At 40.5% G+C, this 23,039-nt stretch overlaps 1 protein-coding gene across 1 annotated transcript in view; it reads left to right on the plus strand.

Moving 5' to 3' along the window:
• LOC149260715 (Rubisco methyltransferase family protein) overlaps positions 1–23,039 on the plus strand; it is a 111,448-nt gene that overhangs the window by 66,333 nt on the left and 22,076 nt on the right.

Consider the following 23,039-nt stretch of genomic DNA (forward strand, 5'->3'; position numbering starts at 1 on the left):
TACCACCATCTAGCTATGTAGTCACAAGCAGTGTCCCTCAATTCTTTCTTCCAATGGTCATCTAAAGTGGGCTGCATATGACTTCTACTAGCTTGAGGACAGTGTTCCTCTAATGGAGAGGAGGGAGTGAAATAACTTTTGATATTCATATCACCCTTCTTCAAATTTTTACCCTTTCCCTTTTCTTGAATAGACTCAAAAGAGGGAGGAACATATCAGAAGGGGTTGGATGCATCAGTAGAAGGGATAGAGGAAGAACCCTCAAAATCAAAATGGGGGTTGGTAGCCAACATTTTTTGTATATTCCTCTTCCTCCCAATTTCAGCCTCTAACTCATCTTGCCTAGCCTTATCTTCTTTAAACTTCTCAAAGCTGTCTAACAAATGTTTCCTAATCTCCCCCATTTCTGGTGAGGTACATGGAATAATTTGGCCTCTAATCCCAGCCAAGTGTTGTTTCAGCCTATTAATGCCCCCAAGACCTTCTTTAATTTTTCCTATGGCAAAACTTGCAATGCATTTGACTATCAACCATTTCAACATATGCCCAAGCAGCATCTTTCACTCTAGGTGCCATTTTTTGACTTGGAAATGAAAGCAAACAAATCTGAAAATGAAAACAAAAAAAAATATTGATTCAATGTTCATTTCTTTCACAAAAAACACTCTTTAGAATTTTCAGATTTGCATATAAAATTTAATAAGCCAAAACATATTTTTACAAGTGAAAAAAAATACTTCCAGGCACAAATTGCCTCCTCAAGCTTGCTCCAAGAAACTAACTCTTCAATGCTGCTCCAAATGGCTGCCCAAGAAGCTCCTCACTCCAGCTACAATGCTTGCCCAATACTCCTCAATGCTGCTCCAAAAACAAACTCAACAACTCCTCACAAACTCTCACTGAAATTCCCACTCAAATGCATGAGATGGATGTGAGGAAATGAGAGGGGTTGGGTGGGTTAAATAGGGTTTATGAGAGGGGAATGGACCCCAAAGACAAAATAAAAAAAAAAAAACAAATTGGTTTGGAGTCCCCCACATAAAACATTTAAAAAAAAGTTGTTTTTACGAGTCACTGGGTCGTTGTACGCAACTCGGACGAGTTATTACGGACTCGGCCGAGCCAACCGGGTTAATACCGAGCCGGCCGAGTTGTTAGACAACGTGGCCAGCTCGGTATTAACCTGGCCGGCCGAATCGTTTCTTAGGCCGGGTCATAGCTGGGGGGTCTAGCTTGAACCAACTCGACTGAGTCGGTTCTGAGTCGATCGTTTTTGAGTACATGAAATCTGATCAAAATGTGATTTTAAAAACAATGCATCATCCAAAATGTTCCTGAGTGTGTGAACATGGCATGTAGTAATGCAATTGAACCAATTTATGACAATCTTAGAGTCCCCAAAGACTTGTAATTGTCGACAGTTTTGGTTTAATGCAAAGTATAATAGATGGCGAAGCGAAAGGAGCTCAACAAAGTTGTTTGTGCCAACACCCAATCCCATACGGATGCGGAAGATATGTGTCTCAGATAGGTGTAGTAGAATCCCCCCCACACCCCTGGTCTTGTGTAGGCCCAGGGATGAGCATGATCTATAACCTCCGGGATGATTGTTCGAATCGTGGCAGGCTGTTCCTCATCCAGAATTTCATTGTAACTGTTGCAAATTTTCAGGACAATAAGAGGCCATCTAATGTGTTTGCTGTTAAAAATGATATTGTTCTTGCAGAGCCATATGTTCCAACATAGAATTAATGGGAGATTTCGGGATTTCATGGTGGGGGCAGTAGTCCACCAGCTGTTCCAAGCATCCTTTATACAATCCCCTTCCCATCGCTGATTGATATTTAGCACGGGCAGCACCTGTTCCCAAAGCTGCTGTGTGATGGTGCAAGATAGGAATAAGTGTTTGTTTGATTCCTCCTCTCGTCAACATAGAACACACTAGGATGGACCCTGGAAAGATCTTTTCATAAGATTAGTCTGGTAGGAGTCTTGTCCATGATGATATTCCACATGAGGAGACGAGTGCATGGCGGGCCTTTGAGTTTCCATAACATACGCCACCAACATTCCAGTGAGTTGGGTTTATGAGTTGCATGGATGATGGGGTATCCATCTTTTGGAGTGTAAGCCCCTCGCACAGCTAGAGCCCAGATCAGTTCATCCTCATTGTCCCTGAGCCTCACATGAGATTCAGTTAATGCATTTGTGTAGTGCCTCCACTCCATACTCCACTAATCGGGTATACCAAGATCATCAACAGACATCCAAGCTTGTTGATAAATGGAAGTATTCAACCGGTCCCCTATATGGGCAATGGTGGCCACACCTCTTCTGTTTAGGAATGCTATCAGTTCCGGAGGTAGATTGTTCATGTTGCCGCATCCAATCCATGGATCAGCCCCGATGCGGACAACCAAACCATTGCCAATTCGCCAAGTGAGCCCGCTCCTGATAATGGGGAGAGTTTGTATGACAACTTTCCATATCACCGATATTCCTTGTTTGTTCCAAGCTGGTAGTCAGACCCATTCCATAATATTGCGAGGCCAAATGTATTTATAGGTAACAACTTCTGTCCATAGGCTTTTGTGCTTCAGGAGAAGCCAACCCAATTTGGCCGCTAGTGCCTGTGCAAATGCAGGGAGATCCTTGAGGCCCCAACCCCCCCATTTTTTTGGGACTACAATTCTGCTCCATTTAACCCATGCAAAGGGTTTCCCTTCCTTGTGCCCCTTCCATAAGAAATTGCAGCATATCCTTTGAATCCGGGATAAGATACCTTGAGGAATCCAGGCAAGAGACATCCAGTAGACTGGGGTGGCTTCTAGAACAGATTTTATAAGCACGAGACGTCCTGCTCTAGACAGTAGTCGATGACTCCAGTTGTTCAATCTTCTTTTGACCTTGGCCACTAACCAGGTCCAATCAACTATTTTGTATCCATGAGATTTTATACGGAAGCCCAGGTATTTCAATCCATCCTCCAGCTATAATCTCTGGAAGGGAAATTTTTGGTATGCTTGATGGAATTCCTGAGGGGAGCAAGCTGAAAGGGTGATGGTGGATTTGGGTCTGTTTATTTCCATCCCCGTTGCTGAGCTAAATAAACGCAACACCTCAAAGAGAGTGTTGTAGTCTTGTATGCCGCCATTGAGGAAGATCAGAATATCATCCACGAACAACAAATGAGTGAGAGTGCATTGATCTGTGATCTTGAGTCCCATTAGCCTACCTGTCCTTTTTTTCGATGAGATTAGCCTGCTTAATCCTTCCATAACAATCAAGAAGAGCAACGGGGAGAGTGGGCATCCCTGTCTAAGTCCCCTCTCTGCATGAAAGAAATAGGAGGCCGATCCATTTATGAGAGTACTGAACGAGACAGATGTAATGCAACACATGATCCATCTAATGAGTGGGATAGGGAAGCCCAAGTGAGTTAAAATCATCCTGATGTAAAGCCAACTGACTCGATCAAAGGCCTTAGAGAGATCTATTTTGAGAATGACACCTTTCAGTTTCTTCAGCTTGATGGAATGGAGGGCTTCTTGGGCCGTGCCTATGGCTTCATGGATCTGACGGTTATGGAGAAAGGCAAATTGTTTAGAGGATATGTTGTCGGATAGGATCGACTTGATACAGGTTACGATGATCTTGGCAATAATCTTGTAGAGGTAGTTGCAGAGAGAGATGGGCCAAAAGTCATTGAAAGATTGAGGGAAGTTCGTCTTGGGAATCAGGGTGATGAAAGTGGTATTTATGGCTTCATACATTCTCCCAAATGTTCTGCATTCCTCGATCACCTTGAGAAGGTCTGGGCCAATGATGTCAAAAAAGGTTAGATAGAATTCCACTGACCATCCGTCTGGCCCCGGGCTTTTATCCTTCTTGAACCACTTCAATGTACTCTCCAGTTCCCCCATGGTTACGGGTTTGATAAGATCCTCCATAGAGTCTGGCTCCACAAATCTAGGGAAATGCCCCGCAATGCGAATAATTTCTGCAAGTGTTGCACCTGGTGGGGCTTTGAAGAGCTGCTTGAAGTGTGTATTTCCCATCTGTGCCAGCTGATTATAGGTATTGGCCGTCTGCCCATGTTCTGTGGGCATCTGCCATATGGTATTGTTGGCCCTCCTTCCATTGGCAAATTTATGAAAGAACTTAGGATTGCCATCCCCAGCTTGAAGCCAGATCGCTCTGCTTTTGAGTCTCCATGGCTCTCTCCAATCCAGCATAATCTTTGATCTCTGTGCTTCCAAGCTTGTTAATTGAATTTTAACTTCAACTAAGGTGTACCCTTTGCCTTGGTCATCCGTTAGCACATCCAACTGTCTTTCAATGTCATAGAGAGTTTGTTCCTCCCTGGCCTTTTACCCCTTTGCCCATAATATAGAGTCTTTTAAGATTCACTAGATTACGACAGAAACCCTCAGCTACACAAGGATCATTTGTTAGTGGATGGTCTCTCCAATACTCCTATACTAACCTGAGGTAATCAGGGCCCTTTAACTAGGTCGAGTTGAATTTAAAGGGTGACCTGGGCTTTCTGGATGGACCTGCTAACTCCAAATAGATGGGGGAATGATCCAAAATCCCTCCAGAACCGACCCATTGCCTATAATTTGTGAAGGATGCTAACAAGGCTTCATGAATGAGAAAACGATCCAATCTTCTACCTAGTGCCACATCTCTTGTCCTTTTGTTGTGCCAAGTCGACAGTTTTTTGTTCATGGGGATATCAATAAGGTGGTGCTGCTCCAGTAGCAATTCTAGTTGGTCCGAGAGGGGGTCCAACTGAGAATGATGTCCCCAGGATTCTTCATGACCAATGGTAAAATTTAGGTCTCCGCCTAATATAGTAGAGTTGTCTATCAGGGAGTGCCCTAATATCTTATGCCAGAAATCCAGTCTACTATGATTAGGAGCATATATATTAATAATGCGGAGATTCCTGCCCAACTCTGCAGAGAAAATGTCCATACCCAGGAACCCATGTCCACCCCAAGCAGAGATAGTTTTGATGGTCCGGGGGTTTACCCCCAGAGCAATACCCCCTGAACGCCCTAAGACATCCAAGGCATGAAATCTCCATCTAGGCAGCATAGATTGTAGGGTCCAGGTTATCTGCTCAGCCATACCAAGGGTCTCTTGTAGAAAAATGATATCACAGGGCTCACAGTCCAAAAGCCTCTTCAGAGCTAATTTTTTGGGAGGGCTAGCTAAACCCCTATAGTTAAAAGATACCCACTTCATGGGGGAACCCTCACAAGGGTATCCTGTGCTCTAAGTACCCTTTCAATAGTGTTCTGTCTGCCTAGGGCCACATCAGCCCCCGCAAGCTTGATGGCTTTAGAAATCTTGGAGGGCCTCCCCCGGGAGGGTTTGGGCTCCACAAGTGTGGATGAGATACCTAATCCAAACGATTCTGGGAGAACCAGGATACGAGATCGGAGGTTGTATGAATGTGATCCAGATGCAGAGGAGGATACAGGGGGGTCAAAATTTCTGGGAGAGTGTACAATCGGGGGCGTAGTGGAGAAGATAGCCAGAGGGGGGTCGAGCGAACAATTGATAGGAGTGGTATTCATGCAAGGAATAGATGCAGAAGCAGCCAAAGATAAAATGAAATTACTAAAATGCAAAGCAGAGGAACAAAGAGGAGGATCAGTACCCATAGATGGAGTAGCCGTTGCAGCAGTCCGGGATCTAGTCATGGGCGGGGAGATAGGCGGAACCTGGGCAGAGCACAATGGCCAAACAGTGTCCCCAACTGCTTCCAATGGACTATCCGGACGTGAGGGCTGCTCATCCACTATTGGGTCTTCAGTCTGTAGATGCTTCTTGCCCTTAGAAGCAGGAGGAGATGATGGCGAGACGAGCGAACATTCTTTGAATAGGTGCCCAACCTTGTGGCATCTCCTGCACCGGAAGGGAACTCCTTCATAGTCAAGGATTTGTTTGCGCGAATAATGCCTCCAGTGGAGGGTTATCTTCTCCTCCAATCCTTCCCTTGTATCTAGATGAACCAGTATACGAGCCATGGTCATGTTGCTGGAGGATTCAAAGGTCTTGTCATGTTCCAGATAAGTTCCCAGTGCATTACCGATGCGTTTGAAGACATCCTCTGACCAAAATTGCATAGGAAGCCCTGGTAGGCGAACCCATATCGGCCCAGTGCCTAGATGTTCCCTTTTAGGGTAAAAAAGGGGGTTCCATCTTTTAAGTAGAACATGTGCAAGTTCGATGTGCCAAAATCTCGAGAGGATCCAATCAGTATACTCCTCCCTGTGGAATTTGAGAGCAAACCAACCCCGTGTGAGGACTCTGATCGAGGGTAATTCTTTAAAGAGTGAACCCCATATTTCCATGGTCCAGAGTCGCAGTCGCTTTGTAGAGTAGTTCTGCCCTCGAACGCGTCCCACCAAGACCCTGTTGGTTGTGTCCACCACTTGAGAGATTAATGTCCTTGTTTGTCACCTTTAAGTACCTCCCTTTCTTGACCTTGTTGGATTTAGGTGCCGTCGGGTAGTCTCGGAAGGGTCCCTTGATACCTTGGTAAACCGCATGCGGGGATGGAGGAGTACTCTTAGGGTCTGGGACAGGCACGCTGAAGTAGATCGAGGGAATGGGGTAACTGTGTGGAGGGCAGTTAGGGTTTGGGATAGCACATCTAGCCAGAGAGGAAAAGTGGGGGGTTGATGTCCCAGGTTGTGAGATGCTTGAGGAGAAAGGAGTGCCGGAAGGGGTAGTAGTATGAGGAAGGTCAGGAAGTGGGGAGTTGAATGAGGGTGAGGGAGTTGAGGGTTGTCGAGGAGAGCGGAGGGCAGTCCAAACCGGATGCGGCGTCCAGTGCAACAAAGGGAGGCAGGTGGGGTATAGATGGCCCAGAACGGTTCAGGACAGGATTCTGATCAGACAACATGCGGAAAGACCAGCCAAAGGAGCTAGAACCTGACACGGTGCAAGGGCGAGACGGTATCTCCTTGTAGGGATTTGGGTCTGCTGAATAGTCGACGACATCTTGTTCCATGCTGGCAGTCGAGATGAAGGTCAGGGGACGGTAACGGCCGTGCGAAAAAGTCGGGGTCAAACCGCAAACCGTAACGCAGGGGAGTCTGCAGGTAGGAGACTGGAAGGTGCAATGGCAGTGGCGCCCGTGAAACTTACCCTAGGCCTCGAGGCGCAACATCTTGGAGTCGCAGAGCCTCCATCGCTCCCCAGCCAAGTCCGCGAAATTTTCCTCAATTTCCCATTATCAAAACTCAATCATATTGGAAAACAATATCATTATATCTTAGAGTATCAATCTCTACTAGGGCTTTGTTACAAACCCTAGATTTCACAGACTAAAACATGAGTATTAGTAAGCATACTCACATATACATAACTATGATTTCATAATCATTCACTAACAATATCTACTAGGTAAGCCCAAGACACAAACATCAATACATTAAAATATACAACAATTTTGACCAGGCTAGGGCTTTGATCTGACATACGAACATACACCTAGGATCTTACTACAACTATCACAAGGGATTTAACTTATAGACCCTAATTTATCAAACCCTAAAGATCTAGGGTTTAGACATTAACAACAAACCCTAAAGGGCTGGGGTTTCTATCATAACAATTCCAAAACCGTAGACATCAAAAGAATAAGATTTCTAGATTCCATCAACCACCCTAAGTAGACTAAGGTTTCATAATATTGATTCTTAAAGGTTAGGGTTACGCAAGAATTAGTAAATAATATCACGAGTATAGATTCAATCTAATGATTAATCACCCTAACAAGAATCTTTGTGATTCAACACCCTAGACATAACGATGTCAATAGCGTAATGCAAATTTCAAAAGAGAATGAACATACCTTTTACCTGAAGAGAACTTTATAACAAAACTTATAGTCTAAGACATACCTTGAGTTGTTCCTTACCAAACCTTCTAGGACATCAATTCTTTGAGGGGCTTCCTTTGCATCATAACTTCCTTCATGCTTCAAGTTTATTCTTTAAAGTCTCCTCCATAACCTTTGTGTATTCTGCAATCTTTTCCTACCAAGGAAAGTACAAAGGAAAAGTTATTAGTATATAACACAAACATATCTTGATATGAGAGAAACGCCACATAAAAGAGGAGACAAAGAACATGATACTTATCTTTGGTAAAATGGTCAGGGCTCCCTCTTAATGTTAGACCTACAAATTCTAGAAATTAAAACATAAAGGAAAACAATACAAGACTAAGGAGGATATGTAGGATAGGACTTAGTAGTATAAGTCTTTGACTTCCGATTCCTCAGTTTTGTTCTTCTTTGATGGAGCTTCTTCTGCAACATTTGCATGTTCTCTTTCCTTCTTATTCTTTGGATTCTCGGGATAGTGGTTTTTGTAATGACCCATATTATGGCAATTGTAGCATTCAATCTTGGATATGTCAACCCTCTTTTTTCGTCCCTTGAACTTCTTGAATGTTCCCTTCTTCTCGTGATGAGCAGAATAGGCATTAGAGATATTTTCTTCTTCATCCTCCTTGTTGTTTACTAATGATACTCGAGCTTCTTCTTGATTGCATGCATTCCGCATTTGCTCAAATGTGGGTGTAGCATTCCAACTGTTAAGTCCCGATGCAAAGGCACTCCAAAATTTTGGTAGTCCTAGAAGAGTAGTAATTACGAGCTCCTTTTCTGGGACAACTTCATCTATCGCTGGGAGTTCATCTTTGATTCTAGATATCCTTATAAGTAGGATGATATAGTGTCGTCTTTTGTCATCTTAATATTCCTTAATTCATTCATGAGACTTGCTATTTGATCAATGTTCTTGATGGTGAACAATTTGGAGAGAGTGTCATACCTTTCTTGAGCGGAATTTATTTTGGATATGTATGGGATTAGGTTATCCTTAACTCCATCCACTAGAAGGTTCATAGCCAGGATTTCAGTTTCTCTAAACTTTGCTTTTTCTACTTCACTTGATTCATCTGTAGGCTTTTTGATTTTTCCTTGAATGAGATCCAAGACTTCATTCTTTTCGAGAATGAGGTCTATTCTCTTTTTCTAGGCCTTGTAGTTGGAGGTTCCTTCTAGTTTCTTTTCTCCCTTCACTATGTTTGACATAGTTCCTATAGATAGTAGGCTTGTTTCTTTATATGATCCCCTTTGATGACCTTTCATTGATCTCTTTTTATTCAATAGATCTTTAGCGTGCCTTTTTCTTCCTTTTTCATCTTAACTTTGATACCATGTTAGAAAATCGGAAAGGCAAAAAGATTTTCTCTTGTTGATAATTACTTGTGATTTCTCTGAGTTCTTATTATCTTTCTTATGATCTTCTTTTATCTTTGTTCATCAAGCAATTACCAAAACCAATACACAAAGATCAAGGACACTAGATGTAGGCACTCAGTCAGGGCTAAAACCCCAATGTAGGGGAAAACCTAGTCAAGAACTGTTAAAATTGGCAACTAGGGCCAAACTCCACGTGGGTCATCTTATTAATGGAAGCTGATATTTTTCTTGGATCCCTCTCATCAAGAGGTGTAGGATTGATCTAAAGATCATCCGATTCCGATAAGTATTCATGGAGATATGAATTTATTTGTGTTATGGGACAATTCGTCAAGGTCGGCCAACAACCAAATAAACCCCACTTGTGCTCAACATTTTAGTATAAATAGAGGTGGCCTTTAAGTCATTTTAACACATTTGGGATCTCTTCCTCTCTACTTGTCTTTGGGTTTTAGTAGAAGGAGAGATCCTAAGGGATAATGCTGCCCTAATCTAGAGGGCAAAAGCTGGAACTCTCGGGAATAGCCGGAATTTCCGAAACTGCCGAGAACTGTCGGGAAAAGTCGGAAGTGTTGGGAATAGCCGGAAGTGCCGGGAAAAGCCGGAAGTGCCTGGAAAACCGGAACTGCCGGGAATAGCTGGAATTGCCGGAACTGCGGGGAAAATTGGAACTGCCGGGAATAGCCAGAACTGCCAGAAACTACCGGCACTGCCAGGAAAAGACGGAATTGCTGGGAAAAGCCGGAACTGCTGGGAAAAGCTGGAACTGACGGGAATAGCCAGAATTGCCGGAATTACGGGGAAAACCTAGAACTGCCGGAATTGTCGGAACTGTCGGGAACAGTTGGAATTGCCGGAACTGCCGGGAACTGCCATAACTGCGGGGAAAAGCAGAACTGCTGGAACTGTTGGGAATAGCTGGAATTGCCGAAATTGCTCGGAACAGCTGGCACTCTCGGAACTGTCGGAACAACCAGAGCATCTATCTTCGAAGGAGAGTAGCATGCCAAGGGACAACAAGTAAGCAATGTGCAACCAACACATAGGTCAGTATGGCAACATGGTGCAACAATGGCACATAATGCAGTACAGTGATGGGTACAGTCATAATTAATGAAGCGTGATGAGATGCAGCATAGTGATGATGGGTGCAACATGGTGCAGCGTGGTGAGGTGCAACATGATGACGAAATGCAACACAATGATAGGTGGAGTCACCTTGGAGAATCAGTTGAAGCAGCATGTCTTCAACTGATCTCATGTATCATCTTCTTAGAGATGATCTATGCTCTTATCTAGATAAGTCAAAGTGTTGACTTTTGTTGTAAACATACTCTCTCTCTCTCTCTGTTGAACTATTGAAGAACATATAAGAAGAATTGATCAAGGGTTTCCCCACATTGGGGTTTGTCCCTGGCTAGCGCCACATCTTGTGTCCTCTTGTCTTGGCTTGTCTTCTGCGATTTATGTTTATGTTCTATCTGCAGTTTACTTTAATGCTGATGTGATTGCTAATCTGGAAAAGATATTGAGCTAACTGTGAAAATTGAAATAAATTGCTCTAAGCATAGAACATACCTAAAATTAACAAGAACTCTTCCTTCAGTAATTCAAAATGAGATAGACCAAGACCTATAGACCTTCCTACTCCACCAAGTTAGCCTTCCAATTAGGTACAACAACCTTCAATAGTCTCTTCTTGTCTGGAAGCTACATCCCAACATCAACCTAGAAATTTCGGCCCCAGCTTCTCTAGCAACTTGAGAATTTCGGCCTCCCCAACAATTGTAGAATTTTGGCCCCCAGCAACAATCCAAAACTTCGCACATGTCAGATAAGAGAGAGAAAAACTCAACTTTTCTTGCTTGATAAGGTCCTTCTTCTTTGCTAGCCCTTTCTGCTTTTTCCTTAGAAATTCACACTTTTTCTGGCCCCGAAAGTTGCAGATCGAACTTGGTGAGTTGGTGCTCCAAATGAGTTTGAGTTACTGCCTTTATATATTCATTTTTGCCCCTTAGATTAGGCCGACTTGGTGGAGTAGGCCTAGAAGACCTAATTTACATGAAAATAAATTTCTTTCTTGACAAATAAATCCCAAGAAGGGTTCTTTACATTATGACATGGACAAGGACACTTGACATAGAACCTAGAAACCTGCAATGGAGGATTTGACCTAAAAACAATTGACGCATGCATGAAACTCATGCTTTAATAAGTCAATTTATTTAATAATAAAATTTCTTTTTCTCTCTTTTGATAAATATATTACATCATGTATCAAATACAATTATGAAGGTTGACACTAGTTACATTCTTCAACAAAAAATGGGTATATGACAACATTAGACAAGCTAGTCCCTGACAAGGAGGAGTGTGCTATATTGCATCTTGAATTAGGCAAATACTTTACTAGCACTGGAGTGTTTGGTTCTTTGCATGCAATGGAAGATAGGCACAAATTGGAAAATCAACAAAGGCAGTGTCTTCCAATTATTCATTTCCATTATGAGACATTTACTTGTGATATTATTAATCTTCTTCTTGATCAACATTATGTTTTTCATCATGAAATAAATGTCAAAACATGAAGATCACAACCACAAACAAAGAGACACTAGAGATAGGCACAAATTAGGGCAAAACCCCTTCAAGGGGAAAACCCACTTGAACTTCTTATACAATCAAATTCAAAGGAGATTTCCAAAACCAAAATAAGACTCTAAACTTATTCCATGATAAACTAGCTAGATAATCTCATATATCTTCAGGGGTAGCAACATAGATGGTCCCCACAAGGGGGTTCTTTAAGACATCCTCCTTCGCATCCCTTAAAGACCTTTACTTGCACCTTCGCTTCTTTCCTAAACCACAGACCCAAAAAATAGATGTTCTGCCAAAGAAGTGTTAAGTTGTACCTTTATATACCTTTTCATGTGGCTTTTGAAGCTCACTAAGGCCGACTTAGACTAGCTGGACGACTAGTTCAATTTGAAGCTTCTAGGCACATAAATGACTACAATAATAATTTCTTTCTTTGGTACATGTGCCCATGAGGTTTCTTTATAATGTAATAATGACCTTTGACTCATAACAAGCCCTACAAGGATACAATGGATGCTTTGACCTATTGACCATTGACCCAAGCATGAAACCCATGCTTTATAAATAATTTTCTTTTACAATTTTCTTTCTTCTTTTGATCAATACATAGAGATTACATCATTACATGAGTCAAATGATAATTATGAAGACCGAAACTAGTTACATTCTCCAACACTCCTTCTTAACTACGGAGGTATTCATAATTGATCAACTAGTACAAGGACAATATTCGTTGAAAATTTCTCATAAGAGTTAGATTGATAAGCCATCTTGTAAGCATCAACATTATGTTCAACCAACATTGTCTCTGAGGCCTAACTAAACAAGCGCTATTTCATTCAAGAGCATTATTCTGGGAGGCTTTATGTGTGATACCACACTACCTTTACAAGGCTCATACCCCTTATGGATGTCCACAATGTATGTCCTTTTAGGAATATTCTCATCTTGGATTCTTGGTCTTGAATCCTAAAAAATACAGTTCTCTTCACCCACTCTTATCTTGGATACCTATCATTTCCTCAAAGAGTGTCAGTCCACGAGACTACTTCCTATCTTGGATTCCAATCCTCCAGACACCATTCTTACCTTATCGCCTTCACTGGGACTTACGATTGTTCGTCATGGTCTAGTGCACAACACATAGGGATAAGAACTATCCACCATCACTCCCTCTCAAACAGGGAGGATATCCTGCTCCTATTCAAGGAGACTCGTTTTACTCCCTCTCAAATCTAGAGGAGATTCTAGACTTCCACAAGTTCTCTTACTTGTCTTTCATTCAACTATCAGTTCCTCAAAGCTTACATGGCTCCCTCTTTCTTCTGCATCTCTTTATATCAAGCATGCTTCCTTTCTTGGTATCACAGGTCACAAGGCCATCTTCTCATGACAAGTTCCAGGTCATCCATATTGCATATCACTTTTATCTTGTCTTCATCAATGAAAGCATTCTATTGAGCCTTCCCAGACTTCAAGTTGATCATAACTTCCTTACGAAAGTGATATTCCTTCTTGTAGTACGAATCTTGATCTTCAGGTTATCTTCTTGCACTGCTACCCTCCAATCCCAAGATGAGCGCATCTTGATCTTCATTGTCGCTGTTGAAATGTGTAACTAGGTTCGGTCTTCATAATGACATGTAATTATGATTTTATGTAATGAGATGTAAATAAGAAAAATATTATTGACTTGCTTCATGGGTTTCATGAGCAAGAGCTTTTGTATTTGAGTCAAGACTCCCATTGAGAGTCTTTATGATTTATTTGTCATCTAGTTATAAAATGTTAAGAGTCATTGTCATGTAAATGAAGTCATGTTACACTTTGTAAAAGGGTCATCTTGTCTATGTAAAGTATCCTCCAAGAACTTGTCATCAAACCTCTTCAAGTCGGCCTACAAGCGATGAAGAAACTGCTAGAACAAGTCGGCCTAACTCTAGGTGTCACGCTGGTCTAAAGACCTAGTGAGGAGATGTATATATAGGAGAATTCGACTCCCATTCAAAGCAAGCAATTCGATCTGATTTCGGTCTAAGAGAAGTGCGAATAAAGGTGCAGAAGAAAGTGTGAAGTAAAGGTAGTGAAAGGGTTTCCTCTATAGTTATGAAAGTCACTCTTCTTGGGCAGGGAAGAAGGAATCTTCTGGGGTAGCGAAGAAAGTATCTTCTAGATCAGTGAAGGAGGCAGTAAATAGGATTCTTTTGGGCATACGAAGAATGATTCTTTGGGACCTGCGAAGTAGGGTTTCTTCTGGGATAGCGAAGGAAGGTATCTTTTGGGGCAGCAAAAGAAGACTACTTTGGGTGATCGAAGCAGAGACCGAGTTTCTCTATAGAAGACCTAGAGATCGAGATTCTCTAGGGAAGTTGTGAAGGTGCAGTAGAAAAGATAGAGACCGAGTTTCTCTAGGAGTTGAGGTGAAGTAGTTCAAGGTCAAGAAGAAAGGCGAGGAAAGGAAGAGGTAGAGCATCAAGGTTAGTGACAAGTTTCTTGCGAGGACACTAGAGTCAAGGGTCTGTGTCATGGTCTTGGTACTTATCAATCGAAGATTTAGAAGAAGAATTTTGATCGGGTTTTCCTCTCAAGAGGTGAGAGGTTTTGGCCCTGGCTGAAGAAGCTTACATTCTGTGTCACTTGTCTTTTATGCATATTGGTAATTGTCTTGATGAAAGAACACATTAATAAGCTAACGAAGAAAAGACTATAAGCTAAGGAAGTAAAAGTGCATCACAAGCACTTATCAAGCAGAGAAATTGTTAACTTTGAATGCCCTAGATTTCTCAACGTGGTATTAGAGCTTAGGTGTTGAAGACTAGAAGGGGCAGTCAAAGCACGCTAACACATGAGAATCAATCTTCAAGAAAGGCATCAAAGCAAGTCGAAGGTTATCCACAAGATTGAGATCTACATCGAAGAAACCCTAGATCGAAGAAGGATGCAGGAAGAAAGACCGAAACCCTAGAAGCACTTCAGATATCATTACTTCATCAACGGAGTGAAAGCTCTTCAAGAAAGAAGGAAGACTAGAACATTCAAGAAGGATCGTGAATCAAGCTCTCTCTCATCAATCACTCAAGAAGAAGATTTTATATCAACATCGAGATTAAGGAGGAAGCAAGCAACAATCACTCAAGTAAGTCTATGACTATATCTGATAATATCAAAATGTCTTTTCGCAAGGAAAGCAATAAATTGGTTGGGGCGGTAAATTTCCTTGCATGGAAGAAAAGGACAGATCTAAATCCTATTGAGAATGAGATCATGGATCATATTAAGGGATTGATAACCTAACTTCCAAAAGAAGATACTCAAGGTCATGCTAGATACATGAAGGGAGAAGTGAGAGCTCAAAGGATTCTTATGGAATCTACAAAATACTCTCTAATCCCATATGTATCAAAATTGGAGACTGCAAAAGCTATATATGACAAATTGGTAGAGTTGTTTTCCGTATGTACTGCAGGAGAAGCAATCTCTTTAAGACAAGAACTCTACAAACTGAAGATATCCAAGGAAGATGGAATAGCCTCATACTTCATGAGGATATCAGAAATTTGAGATCAACTACAAGAACTAGGAGAAGTTCTGTCTGATAGAGAGATGACCACAGTGGTACTAAATGCTCTACTGGAAGAATGGGGTAACTTCACTTCAAGTTTATATGGGAAGAAAGAGGCTACTCCATTTCAAGATCTATGGTCACTCTGTAAGATCAAAGAAACCAGACTGAAGGCAAAGATTGATGTTGGACCAAGTGAGCAGAATCAATCATATGATGCAATGAAAAGAAGAAAAGAAGGTTCGTTCCTCCAAAGAAACGGAAGAACTTGGATAAGATAAAGATGCTATGGTTGTCATGAACTTGGGCACTATAGAAGAGATTGTCCTAATCATAGTAAGGGCAAGAGAACTAGGGAAGAAGCCCACATTACTAAAGAAGTGAAAGAACCTGAGTCAAAGAAGCTTAAGAAAGAAGAAGTAAAAGATCTCTACTATGGCTGAGATAATATTATTCTAGAAGGTACTTTCTACTTGTAAATTATAGATAGGGTGCAGTGTAAATAAGATAGGGTGCATCAAATTAGAAAGAAGCATCATGATAGAAGCATTACAAGTAAGAGCTCGTGGCATGGGAAGCAAAAAGTATGTCTAATACAAATCCTATTGATTACAAAGGATAGGAAGCTCTTAGGAAGCCCTCATTGATACTTATAGAAAGAAGCAGAGGTCATCATTGACTAGGGCCATCATAAAGAAAACATTTGCCGGGTGAGGATATGGAACATCCTCGAGTCTCTTTGATGGAATCCAAATCAAAGGATTCACTGATGTAGAAAGGAAAGCAAGGTTTTCATCAGGAATTCCAACTCATGGGATTTAAGGGATGATGGTATAATGACATAAGAGGAAAGTAGGTCTAAAGGATAAAGTCCTTTCGAATGGCGCTGCTACAGGAAGTCTGAATGACTAAAAGGAAGATGAGGTATGTATGCTTACATAGATTATAATGAAAGTCATGTCATATGGTTGTAGATAATATGGATCACTATTTCCATCACGAGAAATGTGATCAAGAGAAGAAAGGATCTCCTCCTCCGAAGAATTGCAATGAAGCATAAGTCACACTAGATGGAATCAACTTAATGTGTTCTCATATGAATCATAAGGAAGCTGACTACGATCAGGAACTATGATTGGAAGCTCCTAGGAATGAAGTGTGAAAAGACTGGAAGAGATCGTATGCAACGAAGGTAGAACACATTCAACATCCAAAGTCCAAGAAGATTTGACTAGAAGACCTCTCGGAAGGATGTGAAAACTTTGATGGAAGTCAGAAAAAGATAAAGACCCTTGACAATAGATATTTGTGGGAGATGTGTCAATTTGCATGCAGGATGTTGATACTTACAAGAATATGTCATGGTGAAAGATCATCACAAAGGTAACTCTGATTTAAATGTGTTCATTGATTGTTTTTGAACTAATATCTGGATGAGCTTATGTAGGACTACCAAAGGGAAATCTGTGGATGACTTCCAAGCGGACCATATAGAAGGATGTAATGTCCTTCCGAAAAGTATGGCATGAAAGCAGAATGACATGAAGCAAAGCTAGATGGAAAATCTGATGGATCACTTTCTGATGAGTTGAGGACATGACTAACTCATGGATAAAAGTGATGGATGATCTATGCCCTATGTAGAAGTTCCCAAAGATGAAGACTCCTTAACGAAGAAGAAATTCATGACATTAAAGGAAGGAGCTTTTCATGTAGCTAGTTGTTTCAGGATCTCCACATGAGGAGTTGTGATAGGTCCCTGGTTAAGAGGGAGTTTGAAAATAAGTTTCTTACTTCGAAGAAACTTGGGAAATTCCTGAGCAAGGAGCTTAGGTACATTCCTTTGTGATAGGAATGAGTACATTCCTTTAATGGAATATGTCCTCCTGGTTTGAAAAAGGAGAGATAGACATGTCGTTGTGTTCTTCACCTGGGAAGAAAAAATAGAGAATTGTGTAATCATTTGGCATCCGATACTCTTAGGGGATGAGATAGGACATCCCATGAAAGAGTAGTTGTGGAGGATCGATATTCTTTGTGGGACTGGGGAGTCCAATGAAAGAATAGTCCATATGGAGCATTTCTCGAGAGAACTCGGGTAGGGTATGTTCCGAGAGAGACAATGATGAGTGTGTCTATAAAACATTGGTATCACCAACATTGTGCTCTGATCTTGTGAAGAGAGAGAGCTGTTAGTCAAGGCCTTGCTATATAACAATGTTGGTTGATATGATGCTATACAAATGAGCTATAAATCTTAATTCTTCTTAAGAGAGATTCTTTAGATTGAGAAAGTCCAAGTACCATTATGAATACCTCCCTAGTTAAGAGGGAGTGTTTAAAAGTGTAACTAGGTTCGGTCTTCATAATGACATGTAATTATGATTTTATGTAATGAGATGTAAATAAGAAAAAATATTTTATTGACTTGCTTCATGGGTTTCATGAGTAAGAGATTTTGTATTTGAGTGAAGATTCCCGTTGAGAGTCTTTAGGATTAATTTGTCATCTAGTCATAAAATGTTAGAGTCATTGTCATGTAAATAAAGTCATGTTACACTTTGTAAAAGGGTCATCTTGTCTATGTAAAGTATCCTCCAAGAACTTGTCACCAAACCTCTTCAAGTTGGCTTACAAGTGAAGAAACTGCTAGAACAAATTGGCCTAACTCCAACTGTCAAGTCGGCCTAAAGACCTAGTGAGGAGATGTATATATAGGAGAACTCAGCCTCCATGCAAAGCAAGCAATTTGATCTGATTTCGGTAAGAGAAGTGCGAAGAAAGGTGCAGAAGAAAGTGTGAAGTAAAGGCAGTGAAAGGGTTTCCTCTAGGGTTACGAAAGTCACTCTTCTTGGGCAACGAAGAAGGAATCTTCTGGGGCAGCGAAGAAGGGATCTTCTGGATCAGTGAAGGAGGTAGTAGACAGGATTCTTCTGGGCATACGAAGAAGGATTCTTTTGGGACCTGCGAAGTAGGGTTTCTTCTGGGATAGCGAAGGAAGGTATCTTCTGGGGCATCAAAAGAAGACTACTTTGGGTGATCGAAGTAGAGACTGAGTTTCTCTATAGAAGACCTAGAGACCGAGATTCTCTAGGGAAGTTGTGAAGGTGCAGTAGAAAAGATAGAGATCGAGTTTCTTTAGAAGGAGCCAAGGTGAAGTAGTTCAAGGTCAAGAAGAAAGGCGATGAAAGGAAGAGGCAGAGCATCAAGGTTAGTGACAAGTTTCTTGGGAGGACACTAGAGTCAAGGGTCTGTGTCATGTTATTGGTACTTATCAATTGAAGATCTAGAAGAAGAATTTTGATTGGGTTTTCTTCTCAAGAGGTGAGAGTTTTGGGCCCTGGCTGAAGAAGCCTACATTCTGTGTCACTTGTCTTTTATGCATATTGGTAATTGTCTTGATGAAAGAACACATTAATAAGCTAACGGAGAAGAGACTATAAGCTAAGGAAGTAAAAGTGCATCACAAGCAATTATCAAGCAGAGAAATTGTTAACTTTGAATGCCCTAGATTTCCTAACAGTTACCAGGTGTCATAGATTGAGTTCCTGTCCATATTCTTCAAGTATTCCATCCACACAGTTAAACTTGCCTCAATTGTCATCATGAATACCTGCAACATTCCTCCAGGTAGCAAACCAATATTTTAACCGATAACCAATAATGGATATTAACAAACAAACTTACCTCATCATGAATACCTTCTCAACAAGGTATCAACATTTTATAGACCATTTCCGTATGAGTCTTCCTTTATACATCAAAGTGCCCAAGGATCCAACTTGATTACCAAGTTACCATTCTTTTTCGGAGATCATGTTAGATGTTGAACATATAAATCCTAATGAGAAAATCTTCAACATTCCATTCTTTCTAGAGTAAGTCAATTCCATTTTTCTAGGCATCATAATGATTATTTTTTCTTACAAGATTTATATGAGTCCTACCCAAAAGTTATCTTTAAATGTGCATTCCTCATGCTTCCATTCAATTATCTAGATATTCAACCTTAGATGAGTCAACATCTCATATTCAAAGAGAAATGAATCTCCTTCCTAATAAGATTGCATCCAAACCAACTGTGTTTTATCATCCTTCAGAATTATGTATCAGAATGCTTCTTCCAAGAACCTCCAAAGTGATGGTTCTTAGCAAAATGATTGCCTCTAACATAATGTTGGACCATAAGAGTATGAACCTTATGTAAGTTGATCTCAAACTTTAAAAGACTAGATGATTCTAGTAAAGCAATCCAACCAAGGGTACTCTAGATATGTTATTATCACATGATGCCATACCAAGTCAAAAATATAATAATGCATGCTTACTCCTTTAATGAATTTTATAACATTAATACTACTAGGGTCCTTCTAGTTCCCTTCTTTCATCACGCTCACCAAAGCATAAGGGCTGCTTTGATTCTCATTATGCTTCCTTTATGTTGTACTTGCATGTACCACCAAACAAAAATATACAATAACAAGAGGATGCAGACAGATCTATGGTTTCTTCATGGAATCTTAGAAGATGAGTTCCTAGGGTTTTTAAATACAAACCCTAACCAACTTTAGGAACTTGATATCATGCCATTCATTCAATTTCATCTTCTCTAGGATTTTCCATACACCCTAGACTTCCTATAAACCATAGAAATCAAGAGTTAGGGTTTCTAATGAGGGAAAAATCAGATAAGGATTTAAGGTTTCCTCATTACTAGGGTTTCTAAATGCCAACTAGGGTTTAAAAATCCTAGTTGTAAACAACCTTGATAAAGTGAAGACTGCAAAACCCTAGAATCATTTGTGTCACAAAAACATTAATGCATTACATGTTAGACCCTTTATGCAAACAAATAATTATATGTACCTTAAGGAGTACACACCTTAGTCCTCCATGATCAACAACAACTACAAAGCCTTCTTGTAGTCCAAGACTTTGTCACTTCCATAGTTGCTTTCAAGACGCTGAAGCCAAATTGTACTTCCAAAGATCTTGAGAGTGTCAAACAATAACAAAAAATAAATTAACTGTTGTTGCCCCTTGAGGCTTTATGTTTTAACCTCTACCAACATCAAACTTCCACAAGAATCCTCTTTTGAAAATAGGTCGAGTGTCAAGTTATGAAGAACTTGTTTCCTAGAACAACCCTCCAAACATTTTTCACATAATTTTCATTCTTACAATATGGGATCTGATAAATTTTTGTCCTCCAGATAAGGCATCTGGACTCCTTTGAACTAATATTCTTTATCAGAACCATGACTAAGTCACCTGACACGGGGATTCGGGACACGTAGGATTCGAGATTCGTGGTGTCGGATTTGGACACGCTGACCCCCCGGAACAGGACACGCTATATATTATTTTATTAAATATATATATATATATATATTTATTTATTTATTTAAAAAACATACATATATTTTAAAAATGAGATATTATCATATTTCTTACACAAATTTTAATTAATGATACAAATTTATTTATTTCAAACATAGATCTTCATCTATAGCTATTAGCATGCATAGTACATACAAAATTCAAATAAATGTCAGTGGTACTGGTCACATAAATGATAAATCTATTAAAAATTTAAATCATGATTCATAATTCATAACTGAAAGACAACTTACAACTACAAGATAGTAAGATAAACACACTGACAACTGTAGTTTTCTCATTAAGTCATCAAATCAAAATGTGTTACATAGGTAGTGTTGGTGCAATGCCAATGGCAAATAGAAATAGAAAATATAAAACAACTATAGGTATACAAGCCTCAAGGCATCAATCAGCATCAGAATCAGCATCACTATCCCCATCATCATGGTCCCCACTGCTCTCCTCTACATCCTCCTCTCCTCTACATCCTCCTACTCCGCTGTATCCATAGTCGCCTCTGCATTTGCTGGTATGGAGGTTGACCCCTCTAAGTCATCAAATCTAACAGGCTCTATCACTGGATCATTGAGATCCATGTTGGCCAATGCCAACTCAACAGTGGTGTCCAGTCCCATATCATCAGGAACAATGTTACTTGGGAGCGAGAGCGAAAGCGGGGAGCGGGAGCGAAAATGGGAGCGGGAGCGACATATTCAGAAGCTCTTGGTTTGGTGCTCTTGATTAAATACGAGTTCCATACCCTAATACATGACAAAATTCAATGGAAACATTGCAATCCCCCAATCCTAAAATCCTGAAAAACTGATAAGTCTGCTGGATTTTGAATGAAATCTAAAATTCTACTTTCTCCATATGAAATCCAATGAGGCCGGAACCACTCTCAAACATCCTGAGTCATTTCATGGTAATGTTAAAAATTTAAGTAAAAGGATGAAAATGAAGATTAAAGAGAATGTCACTTTTACTTTAAGAATTTAACATTACCATGAATAGCATATCAATACTAGGGCCTAGACTTGATCATGAAGTTGCCAAAATGCTTTACTCCTTGCTCCAACAGCACAAATCACTTGCCAAATGTCAATTTTAATGAGGAAACACACCATTTTCATTCCCGCGTTGAGCTTAGCGAGTCCTGGAAACCGGACACGTGTCCTAAAATCGCGACACGCTTTTGAAAATCGCGACACGCCCTCGGACACGACGTGTCCTGTAATTTGGACACGAATCCGGACCGAATCGTGTCGGATTCGCCGGATTTGGGATTCGCAGGGGGTTTAGGACGAATCCGGTGACTTAGGAACCATCTATCTTCACCTGACTTTTACTCAATACTTTTGACAATTATTTTCATGTTATTATTGCGTACTTCCAACAACAGTGATGTAATACTAAGCTGCTCAATTTCATTACATCGTGTAATGCAATATAAGGGCCTATCTAGGAAAATCTCGCCATGTCCACCAAAACTTCTATTAAACATGGATATTGTAGTAAGCTTTGTCGTTCCGATCTTCCTAGCTTCAACTTTTTCCCTTAGAATGCGAGCTTGGCATTTTGCATTGCCCTTAAATACCATTTTATAATAACTATCCAAACTAAACCCTCTGGAGATCGATCTCGAGAAGTTGAATAAATTTCTGCGATAACAACTCAAGTCACTATATTAAATTTATAGCTTAGAGCATCACGAGTCTTCATTAACCAATTCGGGCCCTCGTAGTGAGTAACTCCATTATAAGGCGATGGCATGACACAAAGTCCTCGAGCCTTTGTAGTGTACAACAATCTAATAATGCTATAGTCGTCGAGCTACTATTATTGCCCACAATCTTATATGCGATGTCAACGAGCCATAGGGTGTGATTCACCAATCCGATGCCATTCTTTTAAACAATTCTCAGATGTTAATATATAACGAGTCGAGAGAAATTATGACGCCATCTTCCGATAAGAGACAAGCCACAGATATGTGAGAGGTTTTAATCAAGAAATTATATCATCAAAGGATCTGATCATATGCTACAGGGGTATGCGGCCCAATCAACGAATCATGTCAAAATCCACTGTAATTCTACTGGAGCTTTGCCATAGCGAGGATGACACGAAATTGTGCGAGTAATATTTCAAACGTGATGTTACAACCCAAGGATGATTCATAACAATATATTGTATTGT

Source organism: Pinus tabuliformis, chromosome 6 (genome assembly GCF_031772625.1).
Source record: "Pinus tabuliformis cultivar Carrire ecotype Pingquan chromosome 6, CPIR1, whole genome shotgun sequence".
NCBI lineage: Eukaryota > Viridiplantae > Streptophyta > Pinopsida > Pinales > Pinaceae > Pinus > Pinus tabuliformis.